We start from the raw sequence: 26597 nt of genomic DNA, 5'->3' as shown, positions 1-26597 counted from the left end.
TGGAAACGGCAGTTTTTCAGCGCGAGACGCTCGACAGTCTGCCGTAAAGGAAAAACCTGGACACGAAACTAGCTGTACAGATTGGTTTTCTTGCCGCTCCGATGTTTCGTGGAAACGGTAAAGGGTATGGAGTGAAACCGTTGCATCAGACGTCTGGCGCTGCAGAAGAAGCGAGAAGTGACGCAGCCGGCGGCGATGCACGGTGGACGTGCTCGGTTTCGCGGTCGGTTTGCGACGGCGCGCATGCGCGTGTGGTCAGCCAGTGGCGGCAGTCGCCCCTTCCAGCTCCACAACCCGCTGGAGTCGAGAGGCCGCTCTCTGGTCCGTCACGACCCTCTCACGGGAGACGCTGGACTCACGAAAGCGTCCTAGACTGCAAGAGAAAACCGTGATTCTGCTTTATGAGGCTGTCAGGGGCATTTCGTCCCACCGTCGTAGCTCTTGCCGTTTCTACTGATACGGCACTCGGCATTCGCAGGCTGCGCCTTCTCAGTTGATAATTAAGTCGTAACTAACCGGCGCCAGATGCAGACGAAAGGAAAAGAGGATTAAGGTCAAAGTGTTGCAGACTTCAATCTTACCAAAGCAGGAACATGAATTTATTTAGATGATGATGTTTGGTTTGTGGGGCGCTCAACTGCTCGGTCATCAGCGCCCGTACGAAGCCCCGGTTTTTACACAGTCCAATTTGACACAGTCCAATCTAGCTTCTGTCACGTATGATGATGATGATGATGAAATGATGAGAACAACACAAACACCCATTCCCCGGGCAGAGAAAATCCCCAACTCGGCGGGTCATTTATTTAGACAAGATGGGGAAAGGACGCCATTTTAGTAGCTTCAACTAGAAGCAATTTAAGGTAACAAATAGCATACCTGGACCGGGATTTCGGCTCCACTCCTCTGGAATGCGACTCCTAGATTGACTAAGGCAATGACTTTGGTGAGGGTCGCTTAAAAACGCAGTTACGGGTACCCTTTTTAAAATACATTCAGATCAACGCGGTTAAAATATCGGAAACCTAGAAACTGATAACACAAAATTTTCGGTCAAACTTTCTCTCTTCATCCATCTCCCTTTAGGTTTCAACGAGTATGGAATAACCATATTTCCTGTGCCTAAGTGATTCTGCTGTTCGTAGCTTTCTGGTAAAACACACCACACACACACACACACACACACACACACAGACACAACTATACATGCAGCTTTCTAAAGCAGACCATAAACTTGTAATATGTAATAAACTGTAATATGTAACAAATGTTTCTGATGTACAACCTGTAATATTTATTTTGGTGCTCATTTTCCAAACTTTTCCTCGGTACAGAGCTGTATAATCGTGTACATTTAATCTTTTGAAGAGCACCGTCAAGGTATTTGTGAAACAAAAGCATTGGTGTCATTGATAAAAAGGTTGTCACCTTACGCACCGGCTCTCTGCACTGGTAGTATTGTTAACCACCGCTTCCAAGTCGTCACTCGCTCAGAAGATGGTTCAAATGGTTGGTTCAAATGGTTCTGAGCACTATGGGACTCAACTGCTGAGGTCATTAGTCCCCTAGAACTTAGAACTAGTTAAACCTAACTAACCTAAGGGCATCACAAACATCCATGCCCGAGGCAGGATTCGAACCTGCGACCGTAGCGGTCTTGCGGTTCCAGACTGCTCGCTCAGAAGAGGACTCCAGCAAGAAAGATGAAACGTTGGACGGAAGAAGAAGTTTTAGTCCTGTTGCGATACTTAAATCAACTAGTTTTTACTGTCATTTAGAACTGACAGAACATTAGCTGTTATGGCCGGTATCATTAAGCGGGTTCTCGGTGTCGTGTGCGTTGAAGAGAAATCCGTCTCACTTAAATAACAAATAGACCGAACAAATGAAGTGCAGACATTGGCGAGTATATAATTAGTGCGATCGCTTCGTAGATCTAATGGAGAAAAATTTCGAGTTGACCTTAACTGCCAGTTAGAGGAACAGAAAAAATGTATTGTTGATTTATTTTTCAAAACTATGGATAATTAATACGATCGCTTAAAAGTCTGACGGAGAAAATTTTCGACTCTACTGCACCTAGCAGCTAAAGGAACAGAAAAGGTGAATTGCTGTTTCACTTTTCAAAACTGTAACAGCGATCAAGTTTTGAACGCAACCAAGAGAAATAATTCTTTCTGATAAGCTTTTAGTTCAATGCCCACAGTTTCTACTTATCAGTACAGTACTATTGAAGTCATCCGTCCTCATCAGTCACTCCAAGCAATATGTACAGAGTGTCGAAAACGTAACTGTGAAGTAGATATTTATAACTGAACTTGGAATGGACATTTATTGCCCTTCAAAAATGAGCACAGAATGCTTGGCTACTTGACCGTGGCTAAAGATGTCTTTAAGTATACAAATTGCGATGTCTTTAAATATACAAATTGCATGTTCATGCAAAAACGAGTTTTGGTATTCTATATTTGTACGCAGTTCCACACTTAAGTTGCTTTTGCACATGTAGTACTTTTCACATCAAAACTGATTCCTGGTATCATCGCAACTTTTTGAGAAGCGATACAGGATTTTGATTTACTAGCGGAAATCGTTTATCAGGAGAGGCGAATGAAAGAAAAGCTGCGTCATCGTCGCGAATGGAACAGTGACCCGAGAATGTAGAATAAATTTCTTTTATTTCACGTCTATGGTCACAAACTTGTAGGTCCTCAGACTACCGGTTTCGGTCACGAATGACCATCTTCAGACCTATTTCATATTAGGACATGTTTTTAATCAAGCAGATCTGAAGATGACGTACAAGTTCGTGACCATAGATGTGAAATACAATAAATTTTTCCTGTAGACATCTATGCCGTCTTCCAACGTCAGATTTTATTTGGTTATTTTTTTAAAAGATAGAGATTTTCTATGGCCGCACGTAAAGGAGCGCAGTTTGGGCTGCCTCCAGACCATGCCTGTCGCTACAACGTCGCACTTCTGCACGTTAAAGTCAGGTTCCAACTAATTTAAATCAGGCTGTAGCGGTCGGCATTTCAGTGTAGTATTGCGGTGAGGTGGCGTATTTGGACACTAAAGCACAGCCGACTGAGGCAGAGTCTGGACGAGTGGCTTCCGCCACGGAAACTGCGAGGCAGACAGCGATATGTTGCAGTGCCGCAGATCTAGTGGTGCGTTGTTACTGACCTACAGAACCGGGTACCACGTGAAAGCTGTAAACCACCTGTTATGTGAAGTCGCAGCGGATGTCTGCGGTATAGAGGAGTTCCTTTTCTGCTACCAGAAAAAAAAGCGGTAGCAGACGCGAACTACCCCGCTTACTTCAGTTCTCCCGTAACTTCAATATCTGCTCCGCACGGTCCACTCACGCGCCCGTTTTCGAAGACGGAAAGGGAAACTCGAGATTGACTTTCTACGGCTCGCTGGTTCTTCAGATGTGGAGCAGTGTCACTTTTCAGAGCAGTCGGGGAGAAACTGGGTCCAGTGGAGCCGCTGCTGCTGCTCTAGGTGATGCGTGTGTGTGTGTGTGTGTGTGTGTGAGTCGGAGCCGCCCAGTCAAGTTCCGCCCGCCTCCTCATTCGGTCCGCCCCGGACGTCGCACGAATGGCGGCGGCTTTCTTCGCGCTGTCAGAGAAAGCGTGGAAAAATGGACGGATCCTTGCGGCGTGCATTCAGAGTCGACTGGCTGCCTTCCCGCGGGCCGCCCGCGGTTAACGGGGACATATGGACAACCTGAGGACCAACCGAGCCGGACTATTCAAGCAGGCGACAGCAGGTGTAGGCCTTAGCAGCCGGCAGCTTACAAGCTTTGGAGCGAATTACGGCAGCAGTGCGGCATGTCGCAGGACTCATGCAGATTGGTTTTGGCCTAGATGAAGCCTCGTGATCATCAGTTGCTACACTACTGGCCATTAAAATTGCTACACCACGAAGATGACGTGCTACAGACCCGAAATTTAACCGACAGGAAGAAGATGCTGTGATACGCAAATGATTAGCTTTTCAGAGCATTCACACAAGGTTGGCGCCGGTGGCGACACCTACAACGTGCTGACACGAGGAAAGCTCCCAACCGCTTTCTCATACACAAACAGCATTTGACCGGCGTTGCCTGGTGAAACGTTGTAGTGATGCCTCGTGTAAGGAGGAGAAATGCGTACCATCACGTTTCCGACTTTGATAAAGGTCGGATTGTAGCCTATCGCGATTGCGGTTTATCGTATCGCGACATTGCTGCTCGCGTTGGACGAGATCCAATGACTGTTAGCAGAATATGGAATCGGTGGGTTCAGGAGGGTAACACGGAATGCTGTGCTGGATCCTAACGGTCTCGTATCACTAGCAGTCGAGATGACAGTCATCTTATCCGCATGGCTGTAACGGATCGTGCAGCCACGTCTCGATTCCTGGGTCAACAGATGGGGACGTTTGCAAGACGGCAACCATCTGCACGAACAGCTCGACGACGTTTGCAGCAGCATGGACTATCAGCTCAGAGACCATGGCTGCGGTTACCCTTGACGCTGCATCACAGGCAGGAGCGGCTGCGATGGTGTGCTCAACGACGAACCTTGGTTCACAAATGGCAAAACGTCATTTTTTCGGATGAATCCAGATTCTGTTTACAGCATCATGATGGTCGCATCCGTGTTTGGCGACATCGCAGCGAACGCACATTGGAAGCGTGTATTCGTCACCGCCATACTGGCGTATCACCCGGCGTGATGGTATGGGGTGCCATTGGTTACACGTCTCGGTCACCTCTTGTTCGCATTGACGGCACTTTGAACAGTGGACGTTAGATTTCAGATGTGTTACGACCCGTGGCTCTAACCTTCATTCGATCCCTGCGAAACCCCACATTTCAGCATGATAATGCACGACCGCATGTTGCAGGTCCTGTACGGGCCTTTCTGGATACAGAAAATGTTCGACTGCTCCCCTGCCCAGTACATTCTCCAGATCTCTCACCAATTGAAAACGTCTGGTCAATGGTGGCCGAGCAACTGGCTCGTCACGATACGCCAGTCACTACTCTTGATGAACTGTTGTATCGCATTGAAGCTGTATGGGCAGCTGTACCTGTACACGGCATCCAAGTTCTGTTTGACTCAATGCCCAGGCGTATCAAGGCCGTTATTACGGCCAGAGGTGGTTGTTCTGGGTACTGATTTCTCAGGATCTATGCCCCCAAATTGCGTGAAAATGTAATCACATGTCAGTTCTAGTATAATATGTTTGTCCAATGATTACCCGTTTATCATCTGCATTTCTTCTTGGTGTAGAAATTTTAATGGCCAGTCGGGTATAAACGTGTGTGGTGCCAGCGTGAACTCCAGATAAACCCAGAGATGCATAGGATTCGAGTAGGAGACCGTAGCTGGCCACTGCAGGAGGGAGAAATTCGACGTATGCTCCTCTCCTCGAACCAGTCGCTGACACTCGTGGATCTGAGGTACCTGGGAATTGCTGTCCGCTTAGCATGTTGTTTGAGATAAGTCTACAGGTCTCTTACAAATTGCACGCTAAGCAATCGAGCTAATTATTGCAGACGTGAGGAGACCAACACCAGCTCCTCCCGAATAGGATTCACCTTTAACCAATGCCAGTATTTTGTACAGCTTACATCTCATCTTGAGTACAAGACATCCACAACTGTTGTTACCAGTCTCGTGGGTAATTGCATAAAAACGTATTTATTTACCCCAGTGGTTTACGGCTCCTAGGCCATCGCGGAGGGGTGAATCATTTATGAGTACGGTACAGAAGTCATGTGATAAATAAAATTCACCACTTGATAGCGGTCTTAGAGCCGAAACAGCAGGGGTAAAATAAACACGTTTTTATGCAGTCACAGCTGGAATTTAATAAAATTTTGAGCACTTTGCCATCAAATGCAGTACGATAAAAGGAAGGAAGATTACATTTTGTTGTCCCGTTGACAGTACGGTCATTATAGACTTGGTACAGTAGTGGTAAGGTACGAGAAAGCGATGCCACAGACCTTAGTACGTACTTCGAATATCTTGAGGCTATTTCTTCAGAGTCTTTGTTTTACTCGCCCAGCCCGAATTGTAGCTCCCTGTGCCCATTTGCAGAAGTGTACAGAAGGCAAAACGAGAACAGTGTGTCAATAAACAATCTGTCGATAGGAAAAGGAACAGCTGTCAGAGGTTCCTGATCATCAGTCCCTCGCTGTCTCAAACCCATCATTTTTTGTATTTTATACTTAGGTCTCTTGCAGGATGAACGATGTTGAGGGACGATTACGGAAATTATCTGGCTAGCGCAAGATAAATCGCAATCTCTCGACCACATCGCCTGCCACGATGGTTTATTGCACATGCAATTTTATTCTGTGTACAGGAAACAGAATACACATATGCATACACTAGGATTACACAACCTACTTTTGTGTGGGATCATCTGAGCCACAATTAAATTAAAAACATTTCTCATCCCCCGGATCTGACCAAGATTTTTGGGATGTCTGTCTCAGTTGTAAGGCGAATTCCGGAGACAGAAATCCCGTGCAAAATTTTCTGAACTTGGGCTCACTCTGCCCCCATTTACAACTTGTAACGCCGGAAATGCATATCCTTCTATTTCCATCTATTGTACTATAATTTTTTTTCCTTATTTTGTTACCTGAATATATGACATTTCTGTGCCTTTATATATTGTAATTCTTATACTATATATATATATATATATATATATATATATATATATATATATATATATATATATATATGCATCTATGTCGATGTATAATTGGTTTGTTTTGTAAATATTATTTGTATTTTACGCTGGGTCTTGCCTAGCGAAAACTATGCTGTCGAACGAATACATCGATAGGTCATGTGGAGAACCAAAGTGTGTAGGATCTTTGGTAGTGTTAACTCTGCCGCGTGGAGCGCGGGCAGCGAGAGGGAGTCTGGCTGGAGTAGCGAGTGGAGCAGGTGTGTTGTGTGAAGCTCCCGCGAGTTGCCGCGTTTTCGGGGTTGGGCAGCATGTAATTGCGCTCGACTTGCGACGATAGTTTCTGACATGGTGTCGCGGACGGGAAGCATTAGCTGGCGCACATCAAGAGCCCGTTTCGTCTGCTGACCGTGTCGAGAAGAAGGCGCGCCAACATCCAGCTTCAGCAACAGCGACGGCCGACAATGAGTGACTGTCGCCACCTCCTCGATCGACGGCTTCAAACCTTCAATCAACCAACAAGGAAGACTAAAAGCACGTAAAGTTTCAGAACTGTGTGGCAGACCTCAGTTTTTCAAACTGTTCCATTTGCCTCGCAAAATTACAGCAAATTAGCATGAACCTTTGTTGCTCATTGTCCCAATTGCATTACCAAGCAGGGTCCCTTCCTTTTCCGAAATGAACCCGAGTGTCGTTGAAATTCAAACGCCAGCATAATTCCATTTCACTGCTTTAATTTCAAAGTTCAGTTAAAGTATTCATAGCTGGCTACAATATTTAGATTACACAAGCATAAATTAAGAGTGCGAGTTTTGTTACCATATTTTAGCTTACCTGTGACTGCAGCTGAGCTTGGTACGTACTAAATTTTACTATTGTTAATTGTTCACAATCATTTAATTCAAGTTCAAAGCTAAATCTCTTATTTCTAAATTGCGTAGAATCAAGTAGCTTTTGAAATAATTGTTGAGGTAGTCCAAGACTAACCGTATTCTGCTGGATTTCGATGTGCTTCAGAAAGAATGCTCACTATTAACTTCAGTCACTAAATTAAGTTTCGATCTTCCGGTTTTATTAATTCTTTTGCTAAATGAAGTCAGAGTGTAGCGAAATTTATTACTTCTGACAAACTTTCAATTTTCGCACTAGACGTGTCAACCTTCAGTTGCCACGCTTCTACTGCTAATTATATGTGTAATAACCTTTCTTTTTCAGCTACTATAGCAATTGTCCATAGGACTGGCGACCGTAATTTCCCCCAAATCTCAAATATCTAATTACCGCTAGTTAATTGTTAACGTAACGGCCGCACATTTACTTTCTTTATTAACTTTACCCCTTTTCAAAATTAATTTCCACCAGTTTCATTTGCATTTTTCCTTTCATTTAGATGTAACCCTTTCCTCCCTCTTTACCGACAGATTAACTTCGGTGACGATTGCTTTTCCCAAATTTCCATTAGGTACACGCGGTTTAATTTTTCACTGTCATTAAGGTCGGTAAGTGAGGGGGAGGTTACAAGCTCGCTTGAAATTTTGCTGTAAAGACTCTGGCCCTCAAATCTTCCTTTCTTAGGGGCCTCAGAGCTTCTGCAGCACTGCGCGAAATTTCGTTGGCGGTTGCGGCCAGAATCGACGTACAGATGGCGATGTGCGGCGCACATTACGTGATGTACAGCTCCAAGGATTTAAACGCAAACGTTTATTGGCGGACCTGGCTTAATTCTCCACACCGCTACACATGTGAAAGAAAGGGTTGTCTGCCTCGCTTTGACGTACGAGGCGAGGTTAAACTTCTCACAACTCCAAAGTTAATGATTAAAATTGGAGTACGTATCTAATTACTACAGAAAAATATTCCGAGATCCGACTACTGGGATGCTGACGATGACAGTTGGAAGCACCGCCTGCAGCTGGTTACTAGCGACACTGGCCTATTGTCCCGACAACAACAAAACAGGACTGCAGTTCACAGTCAGTAGGAAAAGGATCAGACAGATACATCACACTCAAATTTGTACGGAAATGAAGGGAATTTATTGCCGTGAATGAACGCTAGTCAAGTGTGTCACTTTAGCTGCTAGTCACACCGCCTGCAGGTAGCTGATGGATCCATGTTTAGCTCAGAGGTGCATTTTTTTTAACGAACAAGTTCACGCTCGCTAATCCGCGCAACTCGCCGTGATAAATCGGTAAAGTGCCTAAGCTGAATTCCACGCCTGCGCACGGGAACGTAATTTCAGTGCACTTTTTAGGCTTTCCGCAGCGGAAAAGAAATCTCGTTGATCACGGAGGAGAACTGACTCCTGAACTGCGGAATGATGGTTACTTTAAAACATCGACTTCGCACCACAGAGGCCACTACTCGTGGATTCAACGCCACGACGGCAGCTGGCGCCAATTCCACCACATTATTTAGGACACTGGCCTTTCAGCCAATCTGAATGAGGGGGGGGGGGGGTGTAGACATTCTCATTGGCCATTTTCTGCTCCTGCTCACAGCGCTTCTGTGAGGTGCTGCCTGCTGCCCGGCCATTGAGAACTTTTTCGGCGACGGAAGTCGGAAACACTGCCCTTCATGGGGAAATAATTCCTTCACTGAGCGCGCCACGTGTACTCCGACCGCTACTCATTTAGGAGGATTAGGGAAAGACGACATGATTACCTCCAGGCTGTAGAAAGCCTTTTCCCATGGCGAACAAAAAAGTGACCGGAAGGAGCAGACAGGCGGAGTCCATAAATGATATCTTACAATTCTACAGTGGGTCAGAAGTGGAACAGCCCAAATTATCTTTAGGTGTAGACAATGGGGAAAAAACGGTGGAAACTTTCGGTTTCTGTGGCTCTGGATACACCAACTAGCCTACATATATGTACATACTCCGGAAGGCACCTTAGGGTGCGTGGCGGCGGGTTCCCTGCACCACTACTAGCAGTTTCCTTTCCTATTCCACTCGCAGACAGAGCGAGGGAAAAATGACTATCTACATGCCTCCAAATGAGCCCTAAATTCTCGTATCTTATCTTCGTGGTCCTTCAGCGAAATGCATGTCCACTCTCGGTAGCTGAGTGGCACAGTCGGCTTTCAGCCGTGATACCGTGCGGACGGGCTCGGCGCGCCGGGCAGTGCTCCGCAGGTGTTGTTGTTTACCCGCTAGCGCGCGGTCGCGTCGTTGTATTGCCGTATAGTACCTGTACCGACCCGACATGGCGTTCTCATATCGAAAAGCTACAATCAAACTAACGTTCAACGCATCGTACACGAGACCGAAGGCCCATGAAATTGAACGGTTTCTACGAGACATCATGCACATAGAACCACAAGAACTGATAGGAATTCATCTGTCTATTGTAACCAGCACAGTGTACCTCAAACTGATTGACGAAGCGGCCTGCGACAGATTACTCCAACGATCTACAAACGGCTTTCGCTTCTGTCACGCGGACGGTAATGTGAGCGTGGTAGGAGTTGACCATGCTGGTCTGGGGGTGCGTACCGTGCGCATCTTTGAACTACCGTTCGAAGTTCCTGCCAACCTAGTCGTTGATGCGCTGCGGCCATACGGCACAGTTCTGAGCCACACAGAGGAGAAATGGAACACATTCGAAACGTACCCTGTCCTTAACGGGGTACGACAAGTGCGCATAGAACTTAAGAAGCACGTTCCATCATATGTTTTCGTTGGTGGCTGCCGCGCAATTGTTATATATGATGGACAACCGAGGACCTGCTCGGGCTGCGGCCAGGAGGGCCATGTTAGAACTGAGTGTCTGCAGCGTCGCCTCGTTCAGGTGCCCCGCAATGAACTTCCCCACCGATCCACTATGACCTCTCTCCCGCTCACATATGTGGAGGCGGCACGACATGATGTGATGGATGATCAACACCTGCTACCTCCTAAAGCCGCTGCCAGCTCCGTTGGAGAGTCAGCGCCGTCGACGACGCCGCAACCCAACGGTGCAGATGTTCCTACAACCTCTGCCCACCGCAGCGTCGTGGGCACCCAGCCACCGTCACTGTCGGGATCGGACACAGGGATTCCTAGCGACCGAGACTGTGTCGAGCCCCGCCCTCCAGTGGATGTCGAATCTCGGACCCGCAAGCAAAAATCACCCAAGCGACACAAGAAGAGGCGATTGTCAGCTGACGAACAGGACAGGGATGTGAAGCCGGCAGAAGACATCGACTTCGTTGACTCGTCCACAATTGCAACGGACTCCAGTGGCATCATTCACCAGAAGGTGCCTGAAGACAAGGAACACTCTCCTAACTCTGGTGGCCCAGAAACCGAGGCGCATTACGTCGACTCCCAAAATGTGGGCTCCTGTGAATGCGACCAGCCCCCAAAGACTTCACAATCGTCTCTTGGTGATTGGGCAGACGATATGGAGGCAGATGATGCACAGAAAACATCGATATCTCCACCAGAGCCCATGGCTGACATTGAGCCCGGAGGGCTCTGCCAGTCAGGGACTCATACGGCACAGTAATGCACAGCATGCAGATGGATGGCTGTGTGGTGTGTGAGATCACTGTGGGCTTGCACCGGCACACTGCCTCCGCCACTTGATATGTCTCAGTCATACCGTGTGGGAACAGTCAATGTAAATGGTGTCCACTCCACTGTCAAGACCCGCATGTTACACGACATGATCAGTGCGGCAGACTTGGACATTGCCCTCCTCCAGGAGGTCCGTCCCGAGCTGCGTTTAGACCTATATGGCTACACCACGTACAGCCTACCCGTAGGCGATGGCGCAGGAGGAACGGCCATCCTTCTCCGAGATGGCATAGACGCGACGGACGCGACGTACTTGCCGAACGGGCGAGGCATCGCACTCACACTTGGCGCAGTCCGCCTCATTAACGTCTACGCTCCCTCCGGTAATTCGCACCGTGGTGACAGGCAGGTCTTCTATTCGGAGGAGGTAGCCCCACTTTTTCAAGGCAATATGGACCATTACATAGTGGGCGGCGATTTTAACAGTGTTCTGCGGCCCGAGGACCAGATACCGCATTACGTCCCATGTCCAGCTCTACAAGCATTGATACGTGACCTCGCGCTCCACGACACATGGCTCGTACATCATGGGACCCAGAGTGGATATACGCACTTTACCAGCCATTCTGCCAGCCGTCTGGACCGGATATACGTCTCGCGTGCCCTCCGCACAGCAACCCGTGATGCAGAACTCTGGCCGACGGCCTTCACGGACCATCTCGCGTACATCTGCACTGTCACCTTGCCCCGGCAACTCACAAGACGCAGCAGGGGCCCGTGGACGCTGAACGTCTCCCTCCTTCGCGAGGAAGCGTGTCGGCTAGCAGTCACTGACACGTGGCGTCGATGTATCAGGCGCCTGCCCATGTATGCTTCCACGTTGCTGTGGTGGCTGGGATGTGTCAAACCTGCACTCCGAAAGACCTTGATGGCCTACGGGCGTGACAGATCGAACTGGCAAAGGGCAACATCGGAATTTTACTATACAGCGTTACGTGAGCTGGCGACGCAACCGCCGTCTCCCGAACGTCAGATGTCCGTACAACGCATCAAAGCTCGTCTACTTCGCATCAGGACAGAACAGCTAGAAGGTGTCCGCATCCGTGCGCGAGTGCAAGACTGTATCCCCAACGAAACAGCGTCAGTGTATCACATTGTGCGCGAGAGGCGCCACCGCAAACGTCAGCTCATTACGGCGGTAAACACGGAGGAGGGCGGCCGCGCAGTGACACAAACGGACATCGCGCACACGTTCGCCAGACACTATGGGACCTTGTACATGGAAGATCCGCGAAATGTACGTGATTATGACGAGCTGTTGCACGATTTTCCCGCCCCTCGGGACGTGGCACCCGATGATAGTCTGCTGTTGCCCATAACACCCGACGAGCTGACATCGGCCTTGGCACGTGGAGCACCGAACAAGTCGCCTGGACCGGACGGCTTACCCCTGGAATTCTACCGCACTTTTTACCACCTTATGGGTGACAAGTGGCTCCAAATGTTTCAAGACCTGCTCCGCCCTGATTTCACTGTCCCCACAGAATTCACAGAAGGCATCTTGATCCCAGTACCGAAACCGAATGGTGGTTGTAGGTGGCAGGATTTTCGCCCACTCACACTCCTCAACAACGACTACAAGATCTTCGCCCGTATCCTCCGCGCGCGTCTCCACACCGCTATCGGGAATGCCATCCACACCGATCAGACATGTTTAGGTGGTGTCAGCAACATTCATACGGCGTTAGGAGCATACCGTGACGTTATTGCTTTGACGGCGGCCTGCAAAATACGAGGCGCCCTTGTCGCCGTAGATTTTGACCACGCATTCGACCGAGTCGACCACGGCTTCTTACGCGCAGTTTTGCAACACATGGGCCTCTCTCCGGAGTCTGCACAGGTGGTCCTTCGACTGGTCCACGGAGCGCGCTCCCGCATGATGGTCAACGGTTATCAGTCTGGTCACATTGTTGTTGGACGGTCAGTGCGACAAGGGTGCCCCCTGTCGGGTATATTATTTGCTGCAGCGCTTGAACCAGCTTTACATGGTCTACGGCAGCGATTAACTGGTATCTCCTTGCGGGACGTGACCTTTCGTTGTGGTGCATTCGCCGATGACGTGGTGTTCCTGGCCAGATCAGAGGATGAAATGCATATGGCGCTACAGTGGCTACGCCAGTACGGGGCGGTCGCTGGGAGTGTCATCAACGTGAAGAAGACAAAATACATGGATGTCGGACGGGGGCTTTCCCACACAACGGCGGTGCCCTTTGACAAGGTGCCCGTACTCAAGTGTTTAGGAGTGCAATTCTATAGCAATGTCCGCCGCACGGCGGCGGCTACGTACCGTCGGCTCCTACACCAGACACGTGCTCTGCTGCAGGACAACAAACTGCGACGCTTGGATATGCTCCTCAGAACACGTTATGTCAACACCTATCTTGTCTCAAAACTGAACTATTTTGCGCATATCCTTCCCTTGACAGCTACGATGGCCGACAGATTTCAAGCAGCATATGGACATTTCGTAAGCACCGGTCTGGTTTTTAAAGTCCGATACGCCACCCTGACACTGCCGCAGCGGGCGGGCGGCATCGGTTTAATTATTGTATATAACCGTGCGCGATCGCTTTATATCAACACTATGCGTCGCCAGTGGACCTCTGCCCACGCCACTCTGACGGGCACCCTGATTGCGGAAGTGGCGCCACACTCTCTGCATCCCCCGGTTTCTGTAGGACACATTTCATCGGCACTCACCCACATCAGAGAGTTCTTGATTGACTTTAGCTACTTACGGTCAGAACTCCCGACGACACGGAAGCCCAGCACAAAAGACTATTATCGCCTCTATCAACAGCAGCAACCTGTAAATACGGTCACCCACAGACAGCCTGAAGTCGCCTGGAACACTGTGTGGCGAGCGGTACACACGCCTTTTCTACCTACGACGGTGCGTTCATTGTGGTACGTGGTTGTGAATGGGAAGTTCGCTACTCGTCAGAGGCTACATTCCATACATCTGACGGACGACCCCTTGTGTCCGACATGCTCAGTCGCTGACTCGGATGCACACCGTCTGACGTGTGCCGCGACCAGCGAGTGCTGGCTACTGACGCAGCGCATGCTGGCATTACTCTTGCGGCGATTGCCGGAGTCTATCTCCCCTGATGACGTATTGCGCCCCGACGGCGTATACTTTCCATCAACCAGAACGAACGCCGTTAACTGGCTGAAAGGCATGGCCGTTTACTATATATTTTGCGATGCTCCCAAAGGCACACTCGACTTTTGGTCCCTATTGATGACGACACATGCGGCTTTCAGCCGCCACCCGAAGTACAGAACTCGTTTCGCTAATTATTTAGGTTCATTATTTGCGGATCCTCCTGCTCACTGGGGCGTTCCGGGTATGAGACGCTGAAAATGAAGAAGAATCCTGGAGCATATTGATCCTCTACGGACGGAATAGGGGGGAACCCCTCCCAACAGACGAGAAGACGACCCGGACGCTCGGCTACGGCAGTTGTAGGATCTTTCTTTGTAATGAAACAAAATAAATCTATAATACAAAAATAAATGTTATAAAAATTAAAGAAATAAATAAATAAAACAACATCGACAAACCCAGTACATCCTCTTCCTTATCCTTCGATCCTCGAACTCGAACACGTTGCTTGGGCGTGGCGGCGGGATGGCCAGGCTTCGGGTGTCGACCCCTGCCCTACCCGTCGTCCTGCTCCTGCAGCGGTTCATTAGATAAAAAAAAAAAAAAAAAAAAAAAAAAAAAAGTGGTCAGCGCGACAGACTGTCAATCCTAAGGGCCCGGTTTCGATTCCCGGCTGGGAATGTTTTTAATGTTTTTAATTTAATTGTGGCTCAGATGATCCCAGAGTGGGTGTTGTGTTGTCGTAATCATCATCATTTCATCTCCATCGACGCGCAAGTCGCCGAAGTGGCGTCAAATCGAAAGACTTGCACCTGGCGAGCGGTCTACCCGACGGGATGTCCTCGCCACAAGACATTATTATAGCGAAATGCATGTTGGCGACAGCAGAATCGTTGTGCAGTCAGCTTGAAATGCCGGTTCCCCAAATATTCTCAACAGTGGTTCTCGTGAAGAACGTCGGCTTCCGTCCAGAGCTTCCATTTGCGTTTCCGAAGCTTGTGCGTAACATTAGCGTGTTGTTCGAATCCACCGCTAACGAATCTATCAACCTGCATTTGAAATGCTTCGATGTCTTCCTTCAATCCGACCTGAAACGTATCCCAAACACCCTAGCAGTATCCAAGAATAGGTGGCGCTAGGGTCCTATACGCGGCGCCACCTTTACTGATGAACCACTCTTTCACAAAATAAACGGAAGTCGGCCATTCGCATTCCCAAGCACAGTTCTGACATGCTCGTTCCATTTAATAGCGATTTGCAACGTTACGCCCAGATATTTAAATGACGCGCCTACGTCGGGCAAGACGCCGCTACTGGAGTATACGAACTCTATGGATTTCTTTTTCCTACTCATCCGCATTAAATTATATTTTTCTACGTTTAGAGCCAGCTGACATCTATCGCATCAACTAGAAATGGCGTATGAGTCATCTTGTATCGTCCTGCAGTCGGTCAACTGGCCGGTCGGTGTGGCCGAGCGGTTCTAGGCGCTTCAGTCTGGAACCGCGTGACCTCTACGGTCGCAGGTTCGAATCCTGCCTCGGGCATGGATGTGTGTGATGTCCTCAGGTTAGGTAGGTTTAAGTCGTTCTACGTCTAGGGGGACTGATCATCTTAGATGTTAAGTCCCATAGTGATCAGAGCCATTTGAACCATTTGAATTGGTCAACTGCGACATGTTTCCGTACACTTGAGCATCATCAGCAAACAACTGCAGATTTGTGCTGACCCTGTCGGTGAAGTCATTTGTGTATATAGAAAATAACAGCGGCCCTATGACACTTGTCTGGGGCGCTCCTGACGATGCCTTTGTCTCTGATGAACACCCGCCACTGAGGACAACGTACTCGCTTGTCTTAGTTAAGAAGTCTTCGAGCCACTCGCGTATTTGGGAGTCTATTCAGAATGCCCGTACCTTCTTCAACACTGCAATAGGGCACCGTGTCAAATGCTTTTCAGATTTGTAGGAATATGGAATCTGTGTGTTACCCTTCATCCATACTTTGTAGTATATTGTGTGAGGAAAGGGCAAGCCGAGTTTCACACGAGTGATGCTTTCTAAAACCTTGCTGATCCATGGAGGTAAGCGTTTCCGTCTCTAGGAAATTCGTTACATTCTAACTCAGAATACGTTCTGGATTTATGCAGAAAACAGACGTTAAGGATATTGGTGTGAAATTTTGCAGGTCCGTTCTGTTAGCCTTCTTATATACGGGAGTAACCTTCGCTTTTTTTCCACTTGCTTGGGACTTTGCGCTGAGCCAGACATTCGCAGTGAGTGCAATTTAAGTAAGGGGCCTATGCCGTAGAGTACTCTTTGTGAAACCGAACTGTGGTTCTATCCGGACCTGGCGACTTATTTATTTTCAACTCTTTTACGTAGTTGTTTCTCTATGTTAGGGATTCTTATTACTATGTCGGCCGTACGGAAGTCTGTTCATGGTATTTTTGCACGATTCTCTTACGTGAACGCTTTCTGAAAAGCGGAATTTAAAAGTTCGGTAAAACTTCGGTCTGACATGAAGGCGAGGGTGGAATAGTGTGGGAGTGAAGGCGTAAAGGCACATTGCACAACGACTCCTCCTCGTGGCTGCCTCAAGTTACTTTCCGCGGTAGACGCACACACCGTGGTGTTTACACAGCTTCCCGGGCTGCGTCCTCCATCTGTTGCCCCTGTGGACACTAGGCGGGCGAAAACGGCCAGCGGGTGGCCGGCGGCGGCGAGTTTCTCCGCCGTAAAACTCTCGCGGTCGCGCCCGGCCCCGGACTGGTGTAGTCCCGTCTTCTCCCGAGGCGCGGCTCAGCGCCGGGTCCACGGGGGAAACTGGGCCGCGTCAGCCCGCGCCAGTCGCGGGTGGCCGGCGCCGACACCACAGTGGACGGCGACTCCCACGCGCCGGCCGGCCAATCCGCCCACCCGCAGCGGGGGCGGACCCGTCTGTCCGGGAGTCGAACCGGCTGACTGCGCGGACCATCTGCGCGCCTGCTCCGATGTGAGTGGAACTGAAGGGAGCGATGGTCATTTGTTTCAGGTGCACAGCGCGTTGCGAAAACTAGGTTGGTGCACATATACGGCCGACAGAAGAATGCAACACCCCGAGGACAATTTTATGGACAAGTGCAGAGACAGCTAACTCAACACTGCAGGAGTATATGACAGCAAATTCAGACCAAATGAAATCCATATCCCAGAGTACAGGGTGCAGGAACAGACGCATCATCACACAGTCTGCCCCCGTCTCCCAATCTAGCTGCAGCGCAGACGGGTGTTCTCGCCTTGAAACGACCATCCTCTCTGTCTGGTGAACTGCGCGGTCTTTTATAATCGAAGGCGAACGCCGCAAGCAAACTCAAATACTTTTTAAATGTTTTATTTTAGTTTTGCAGTGAACACATCGTGCATAGTGGGGCGATCACTCTGTTGTAGAAATAATTCGAAAGCCAAGATCGCTTAAACGATTTTAATGCCATAACCGGTTTTGGGCTTCCATGCCCATCTTCAGATGGCTAATATTTTTAGTTACACAGATGTGTTCACCAACAACATATACTCTGCTCCCATATTGCACAAGATTATTTGAGTATTCAGTGCCACTTGTTTCATCAATAAAAATGCGCCGAAGTGCTTACATTTGCTTATATATTATCCAAAATAGTTGCTTTGACGTACCTAAGTTCCAGTAGATGGCAATTTGTTTTGTAGTGAATGCAACTGTTTTGCAACACGTGTAAGTAAATGTAAGCACTCAACACTATTTTTATTACTGAAACAACACAGAAAGTGGCACTACATACTCAAAGGTTCTCCTGCAGTGTGGCAGCAGAACACATGCTGTTGGTCAAAACATGCGTGTAACTAAAAATAGTGGCCGAGCGGTTGTAGGCGCTACAGTCTGGAACCGCGCGACCGCTACGGTCGCAGGTTCGAATCCTGCCTCGGGCATGGATGTGTGTGATGTCCTTAGGTTATTAAGGGTTTAAGTAGTTCTAAGTTCTAAGTGACTGATGACCACAGATTTAAGTCCCATAGTGCTCAGAGCCATCTGAACCAATTTGAACCAGTCTCTGCAGTGTGCGTCCGGTCGGCACGCGGGATTTCGGGCAAGTTTGTGCGACCTTATTGTGCTGATGGCAGACGCCTCGCCCAACGGCTCGACGCACTTTTGTTCACTGACAGGTCTCCGTAGACGCTCTACAAGCGCCTATGAATATTTGGGATGGTCTAGCTTCGTGCCAAAAAAACATTCAATGACCGTTCTCTGCTTGGAACGCAACTCCGTTACGATGCCATTTTTAAGTCTACGCATAGGTCCGCCACGTATGGGAACTTCATGTAACTATAGGAACTGAAGCAGCAATATTTCACGTTGTCACACAACAAACTGCGCATTTTTTCAACCGAAATTGGACGAGAAAAAGTGTTGCATTAGTTATTGTACGTCCCTCGTATTTCAAGAAGATAACGCGAGACTGCACGTTGCTCGTGCGCTCCTGACATACATAGACAGAGAGGGTGTTCGACTGTTGCCCCAACGAGCGACTCCTCCAGATCTTTCACCCACGGAAGACGTTTGTTCACGGTTTGCCGAGAGTCTGGCACGCCAACACTCGACAGCTACATCTTCACGGTTCTGCTGCCGACTGTCACGACGATTCCAGTAGTATCGGTACTGTATTCAGTGGTTAATTCTTTTTGTCAAAAATGTGGGACGGTGGTACATAGTTCACCGAAAAAGGTAATGTAGGGAGAACTGGGCTAATCTGCACTTAGAGGTGCGTGGTAAAAATCCTGTTATGGCTTTACGAAGTCGGCTTCTGTGAATGCTGGAACTGGAATTTGTCCGACACGAAATCTTCGCCTTTCCCTCCATCCTCCAGGTTCGTTGGACTGGTACAGAAACAGGCTTTTCGAGCGATACCTGTTCCCTCGTACCGGCGCACCGAGCCGCGGCTGCTTCGTGGGATATTTAGCACGCTGGACAGGACAGGCGCCGGCGGCCGTAAGTTAAGTGGCGGTACTGGCTGACAGGTTAGTGTCCGGGCGACAGGTGTCGGGCAAGGGCGCCGAAACCGGCCGGGCTGGCGGCGCCTTGAACTTGGCAGCGGCGCCCCCCCCCCCCCCCCACCACTGGCGCTCACACACGTCCGTCACATGGCCGGGCATCGCAGCTCGCAATCAGCAAGCGGCGCACCTCGACCACAACTCCAGGTTCCGAGTACAGGCTTGCTAAATTCTCAAGGTACCCTTTTTTCTGGTAAACTGCGTTCCACGAGTCGGATTAATGACTCGAGCGACAAGGACATTCCGCATTCGAAGACTACCTAAATGCCTTTCACAGTGCAACAAGCTATCTTCGGTCAACACAGAAACGAGCACGCGGAGTATCTATGCGAACAGACGATGTCAGAAAAAAAAATCCTCTACGACATTTAATTTGCTTCAAATGTGACGTACTTCTAGGCAAAGAGTGTGAATTGGAGAAGAAGTTCGGTTGCTTTCAAATGCAGCGTCAGCACTCACTCACATCGATTACGTTTTATTTGTGGGACAGAAGTCATCAGTCTTCCGACTGCATCGATGTCGCCCGCCACAACTTTCTCTATTGTTCCAACGTCTTCGTCTCGGAGTAGCACTTGTCCTCTATTATTTGTCAGGTGGGAAGCTGCGGTACGCAAAATGAAAACCAAACATCGTCGCCAAAGTCCTGATCACAGCTGACAGCTTCTGCAGTGTGACACTTTGAAATAATGTTCAGCCGGCCGGAGTGGCCTAGCGGCTCTAGGCGCTACAGTCTGGAACCGCGCGACCGCTACGGTCGCAGGTTCGAATCCTGCCTCGGGCATGGATGTGTGTGATGTCCTTAGATTGGTCAGGTTTAAGTAGCTCTAACTTCTAGGGGACTGATGACCTCAGAAGTTAAGTCCCATAGTGCTCAGAGCCATTTTTTGAAATAATGTTTATACTGAGTGCGGCGATTGGTATAGAAATGAAGGAACAACGTAGCACCAGCTTTATATGAAATAATTTTCACTGCTTAGTCACTCGTTAATCGCAGTATTAGCACAACACGTTTCCCCAGGGTGTTGCCATCATCAGGTGCATCACGGTCATATGTACGCAGTCCGAACCCTGATGAAGGCTATTTGCTGGGTGTGGCAGTGAGGCCATGTCCCGAAATATAACACTGTACAGAAAGATTCTTTTAAGGTTTCCAGAAATTATTGCAACCAGTCGCCTTTTGTTTTGTTTTTCAATTCTTATTGTAAAGCGATTGGTTGCAGTAATTTCTGGAAAGCTTTACTCATCATGGTCGCAGTGTTTCACATCCATAATAGATAAAAGTTTTAGGGATTCATTTATTCCAGTGTACACATTTTGTGCGTTGTATGCTTACATCATCTCGTCGGTGTCCTTACGTACATTTTTTCTGGATACGTATTTGTCTGGCACGCCGACAACAGTAAAACACAACACCGCGCTTCCTCTGTGTATCAGACAAATAGAGTTCCAGCAGAATGTAACTAAAGATATCACTGAAATGATTTAAGCATACAGCTCACTTCGTGTATACACTGAAATAACTGGATGTTTCTGTATTTCGCGACATGTTCTCTCTGGCACATCCAATAAATAATGCTCACCACACATCAGATTAATAAACATGTAACTGTAATGCACCGGATGGCAACATGCTGCCGAATCGCGTCGTACTAATAAATATTCACAAAAAGTGACTGAAAGAAGACCCATAGTGTTTAGAGCCATTTGAACCATTTGATCAATAATATCGATTTCCTGTTAAATTATGGGACATTGTAGCTTCGCGATTGTTTGAGGACTAATCATGTAAGTAGTGGTTTTTAAAAGTGTTTTCCACAATTTTTCTGCTTATGCACGTTTGACAAATATTTTTGAAAATTTAAAAAAAAAATTTTTCCCTCTATATAAAATCCTATTCTAAAAATTGCTTTGTAACTAACGGTGCATCAACTTAGAATGCTCCTGTAACGGTGTGAAACGGGTAGTAATCCTAGTAAAGGACTGTATAACAGCAAAAGCTGCTTCAAGAGTCTTTATTCACTGTGAAGCCGAAGCGAACTGAAAAGTTAAAATTAGTTGTAAGAGGGGAATTTGGAGGAATTAGGCTTGTTCATCAAGCTGAGGAAGGAAAGCTTTCCCGTTACTCGTAGGAAATACATGAGATGACTCCATTGCGTACCGTTGTTATTCGATGGTCTGTATATCAACTTCATTTGACTCGTACGACCAAAGTTCAGACATAAATCCGACAGTTCATATTTAGATTTCCCGCGGTTTTCCTAAATTATTGCAGTCAAACCGCGACGGAATTATTATCGCATCCTCGTCCAATTAAGCTAATTATCCGCGTCTAAATGACCTCGACGTTGACAGCTGAGCAGCAGCCTATTTGCCTTCGCAGTGAAGACTTTTTTTTTTCTCGACCTTATCGGGGACAAAAGAACTGCTGGACCGAATAACAACGGCAGTCCGCATCCGAGAACCCAATTAGCGGCATCCGGACGCAGCGCGCTGGTCGCTCGCTCGGGTAGCGAGAGCATCGCCTGCCAGGACCAGACAACCGTGCGTAATCCTCAGGCGATACTCTGCGTGCCGGAACGTAACAGGATTTACATTTCAGCGATGTTTTTAAGACGCTTGACACAACTCCTTAAATTTTGTTAACTCGACTGTGAAACAGTGCTGTCGACGGCAGGTTAAATCTGAAAAAGAAGAGACCGAAGAAACTTGGCCCATGTTACAAGGGGGAAGCGTTAGAGACGGGAAAAGATGTTTGGTATTAACAATACGGGATACCATTACGTACATTACCGGGAAATGCAAGCAATTCATTCACTCTTTTTGGTATGCATCATGGTGTTAAGGAGCCTTGAGTCTGATGACGGGATGGAAAGTGTTTAAAAAACACTGCGAGACATGATTTATTTGAGGTACTTTATGTGGGTTGCTAATGACTGAGTCATGCATAGGTCCTATTCGTATAATCTGACAAGATACATCTACACTGAGGCTTTGCGTGAGCCTTGACGCCTGTGTTCTTACGCAATGGGGACTTTTTACACGCACAGCTCCTTGTGAGAGTTGAAATATGTGTTACATGTATGAAAAATCTCTAGAAAATAACCAAAGGCTGAACCGACGACAGGGTATTAGAGTTTACTGCTTCATCAAGTCCCATGTAAATTGCGTATGTTGTGGAAGACCTCACAGTTGACGCCGCGCGGGATTAGCCGAGCGGTCTGACGCGCTGCAGTCATGGACTTTGCGGCTGGTGCGGGTGGAGGTTCGAGTCCTCCCTCGGGCATGGGTGTGTATGTCTGTCCCTAGGATAATTTAGGTTAAGTAGTGTGTAATCTTAGGGACTGATGACCTTAGCAGTTAAGTCCCATAAGATTTCACACACATTTGAACATTTTTCTCACAGTTGGCTTTCACGAGCGCAATACATGACTAGTAGCGAGTCGGCACAAGGCGCGTTTGACGCTGTACTCGATGTCTCAAGCGAACAGAATTGGATTCGAATCTCAACAGTAAGGCACCTCTGAAACAAAACGTGAGCTTAGCTATAAAACGGGAACTGCTTTGTGTACAGTACTTTATGGAAGATATGCACAAAGGAATATTTCGTAATTACCTGTCGACTTAAAGAAGGAGATGGGTAGAAATTAACCTTTATGTCACAAGGGCGTTTTGTATTCGACACTTAGCCCTTTATAGATCAGGTTCATTTGGTTTACAGACACGACACACTAGTCACCATCAGCGCTGTTTTTTGCGCAAAAGAAAACAAAGAAATCTTGTCAGATCCGACACTGCCTTGTCACAGGAAGGTTAATATTACAGACTTTTTGGGATTACTCACAAAGACACACACAAACATCCACTTTTGTATGTAGAAATCCGATAACTCTAGAGGAATGCGTCGATGTAGCACTTCAAAATGTTTAAACTGTAAGTATTCCAAGTGTTTCAAAGCATTCTACGATTGAGATGAAATATTTCACCGAGCCCTTTTTAAACGATGTTTACGTGTCGTAGAGGTGGAACTGCACTGTTTCAGCAACATACGTATTCGCATTAAACTCAATTTAAACCTGCCTTTAGTGAAAAGTTCCACTGGAACCTTAAGCCAATAAAGTATTGCTACACTCATTGTAAACACCACAAACTTCTCTGTTAGAATTAAAAAAGTAGAAAAGAATGACAGGTACTTCAGTAAATTAATGCATAAAACACTGATGAGTATTAAACATAAAGAGAAATGTTCGCGACTTCGGGAACGTACTATCGCTTGCCGAAAACGTTATTTTATTGTCCGCAATAGTTTATGAAATATTCCCGGGGTTCTGCTGTGGAACACGTGATTATGAGTGTAGCAGGAATGCAACAGGGACAGAAAGGGCTTCTAGCCAGGTGCTGGCCGAGGTGGCCGAGCGGTTCTAGGCGCTTCAGTCTGGAACCACGCGGCTGCTACGGTCGCAGGTTCGAATCCTGCCTCGGGCGTGGATGTGTGTGATGTCCTTAGGTTAGTTAGGTTTGAGTAGTTTTAAGTTGTAGAGGACTGATGAGCTCAGCTGTTAAGTCCCATAGTGCTCAGAGCCACTTGAACCATTTTTTCCAGCCAGGCCAATAGATAATGGGTATTATTATGACATGTGATTCAATAGCCGAGTGCAAGTCTTTCAGTAGGATGCTATTCCCGTAACTTCAGTGTCCCTAATCTATTCCAGTTATCCAACCGAGGAAACGAGACCTGCACTTTAATGTGCAATCCGAACCAGGTGCCGATTCTTCACGTCGTTGAGAGGCCAAGGGTAGATTAAAGGCACTCGCAAATTTCCGTTGTGCTACCGGGATTCGATCCCGAGACCTCTCGGTTTCCAGGCACGGGCTTTACTGCTAGACCACCAGATCTGACATACCAAGAATTTAAAACAAAAGATCAAGAAGACGAAGCAGGGGAAGATCAATGTATCAAACTGGAAAACATACTCGGCTAACATGGAATCATATAGCTGAAGGCCGTAAAGTATGGATTAAACTGGAGGAGGTACCCACCGTTGGACGTCGAACCGTTAATGATGTTGATGATAAACTGGTATATGTGGTGTCTGTTCTTTCCGACATGAGTGAATAATTAAGGTCCAATGATATCTTCAATGCGGGCTCGAACTCTTACGGAGATCGGTGAAACGCCGCGAGTAATGAGGATAATGACCAAGGAGCACAACATTCCTAGTATGTGGTCAAGTTGAGAATTTGGGTCTGACGGGAGGCATGGTAGGAGAGTACGTATAGTTGCCATGACAACTGTGTCCGGATGGCACAGTGGTCGGCGCATCTCCCTAGTAATCAGGAGACCTGGATTAGAATTCCGGTCCAGTACAAATTTTCAACTTTCTCTATTGATTTAAATCAACGCTCAACTGCAGGCAATGTCTGTATTCCTTTGTGCCTGGATGGGTAATAGCTGAAAGTATAGAAATTACAGAGTTCGTCTTAAAAAACTGGGGCAACGGCCTTGCCGCAGTGGATACACCGGTTCCCGTGAGATCACCGAAGTTAAGCGCTGTCGGGCGTGGCTGGCACTTGGATGGGTGACCATCCAGGCCGCCATGCGCTGTTGCCATTTTTCGGGATGCCCTCAGCCTCGTGATGCCAATTGAGGAGCTACTCGACCGAACAGTAGCGGTTCCGGTCACAAAAAACCATCATAACGACCGGGAGAGCGGTGTGCTGACCACACGCCCCTCCTATCCGCATCCTCAACTGAGGATGACACGGCGGTCGGATGGCCCCGATGGGACACTTGTGGTCTGAAGACGGAGTGCTTCTTCTTTTTTTTTTTTTAAGCTACCAATAACAGTTTATTAAAAGTTTTAAATAAAGTATAATGTAGCAGTTGATAGAAAGACGTTTTGCTTCGATAGCTCAGTTACTTTTGTCCAGTGCGTGCTGCGAATAGCCTCGACTGCAGGCGTTTTGCACGGAGGATTTGCCCAGCGCAGTAAACGGCGGAAGGATGCAAAGAGTTACGACGCGCACCGCAAGGAATTTGGTAACAGCCAATGCCGGAGCATGCTGCCGGTGGGCGGAGGCTCCGCAATAAAAGTAAACTGAAACTTTGACCTGAGTAACGGCCGGCGGGTCGGCCAGCCGTGTCCCGCCCGCTACGCGACAAAACTATTAAACCCGGCAAGCGGCTTGTTAACACGCTAACACACGTCCGCGTAATAAATACGGCCGCGGAGATAAGAATTGTGGAGCGCGCCAACGTATATAACGAGCCGAATTCTCCGAGGACGAAACTTTTTTTTGTGCTGGTGTGGCCACTACTTACACGTACACGGTACTGGCCTAATCGCATCCCTCGTCTACCGTTCGTCACGCATTGTAAACCGTATCCTCATAACGCCATGATAGTAACTTGCGGTAGGTTGTCGTAAGTGAAATCATTCTGCCCCAAGTTTTTCTTAGAAAGGACGGAAGGATGGAGACTGGAATAAAGCCGTCAGAAGTTCACTATCGACACAGTAAAATGACTATTTTACACTAATTCGCTACAAAGAGCTACACTGCTGAAGGTGAAGCAGCAAGAACAGGAGGGTGAAACGAAATGAAACTTAACAGATTGAGGCGGTACGTGGTTTTTATTACAGTGATTACAAAATAGAGCGTAATTTACGAAGAACTTGGCAACATGAAGTTCACTTGTCAGTATTACGTTGCACTCTCTCTGGCCTCGATACACTCACCTATTCGGATGGAAAAGTGTCATCAAGACGTTGTGTACTCTCCTGAGGCTTGCTGGTCCACAACCAACAAGTCTATTTGCATGGCCGTCCTCCGCAGCAAGTTCTGTATACGAAAACCACCTTTTCTTCCTGCACTGTATTTTATTTCTCCCAGACGCGTTTCGCCTTTTTTAATTTACGGCATCTTCAGTTGGATGCAAGATGACAAAGTTTTATTTTGGTATGTGTTATTTGTAGATTATGAAACAGTTGACATCTGGTTTTTTGTGTAAAGAAGTGGTTACTTACAATTCTTCGCGTTTTCCGTTGTTATGTTCAAAATTTTCGTAAATGAAGTTATTGTGCGACCTCCAGCATGTGACCAGATGAGAGGAAACGCAGATGCCGGCCAAAAACGCGAAGAACTGTAAATAATCACTTATTTAC

The 26597-nt window shown here is 47.7% G+C and overlaps 1 protein-coding gene and 1 pseudogene across 1 annotated transcript in view; one reads left to right on the top strand and one right to left on the bottom strand.

Annotated features, from left to right (window-relative positions):
* The window catches only part of LOC126253693 (uncharacterized), a 212076-nt gene that overhangs the window by 100523 nt on the left and 84956 nt on the right, over nucleotides 1-26597 (bottom strand). The window lies entirely within an intron of this gene.
* Nucleotides 24928-25045, top strand: LOC126253953 (5S ribosomal RNA; annotated as a pseudogene).

The sequence above is a fragment of the Schistocerca nitens genome, chromosome 4, assembly GCF_023898315.1.
Source record: "Schistocerca nitens isolate TAMUIC-IGC-003100 chromosome 4, iqSchNite1.1, whole genome shotgun sequence".
Taxonomy (NCBI): Eukaryota; Metazoa; Arthropoda; class Insecta; order Orthoptera; family Acrididae; genus Schistocerca; species Schistocerca nitens.
The sequence above is the reverse complement of the archived record's forward strand: the minus strand, read 5'-3'. Positions and strand labels throughout refer to the sequence as shown.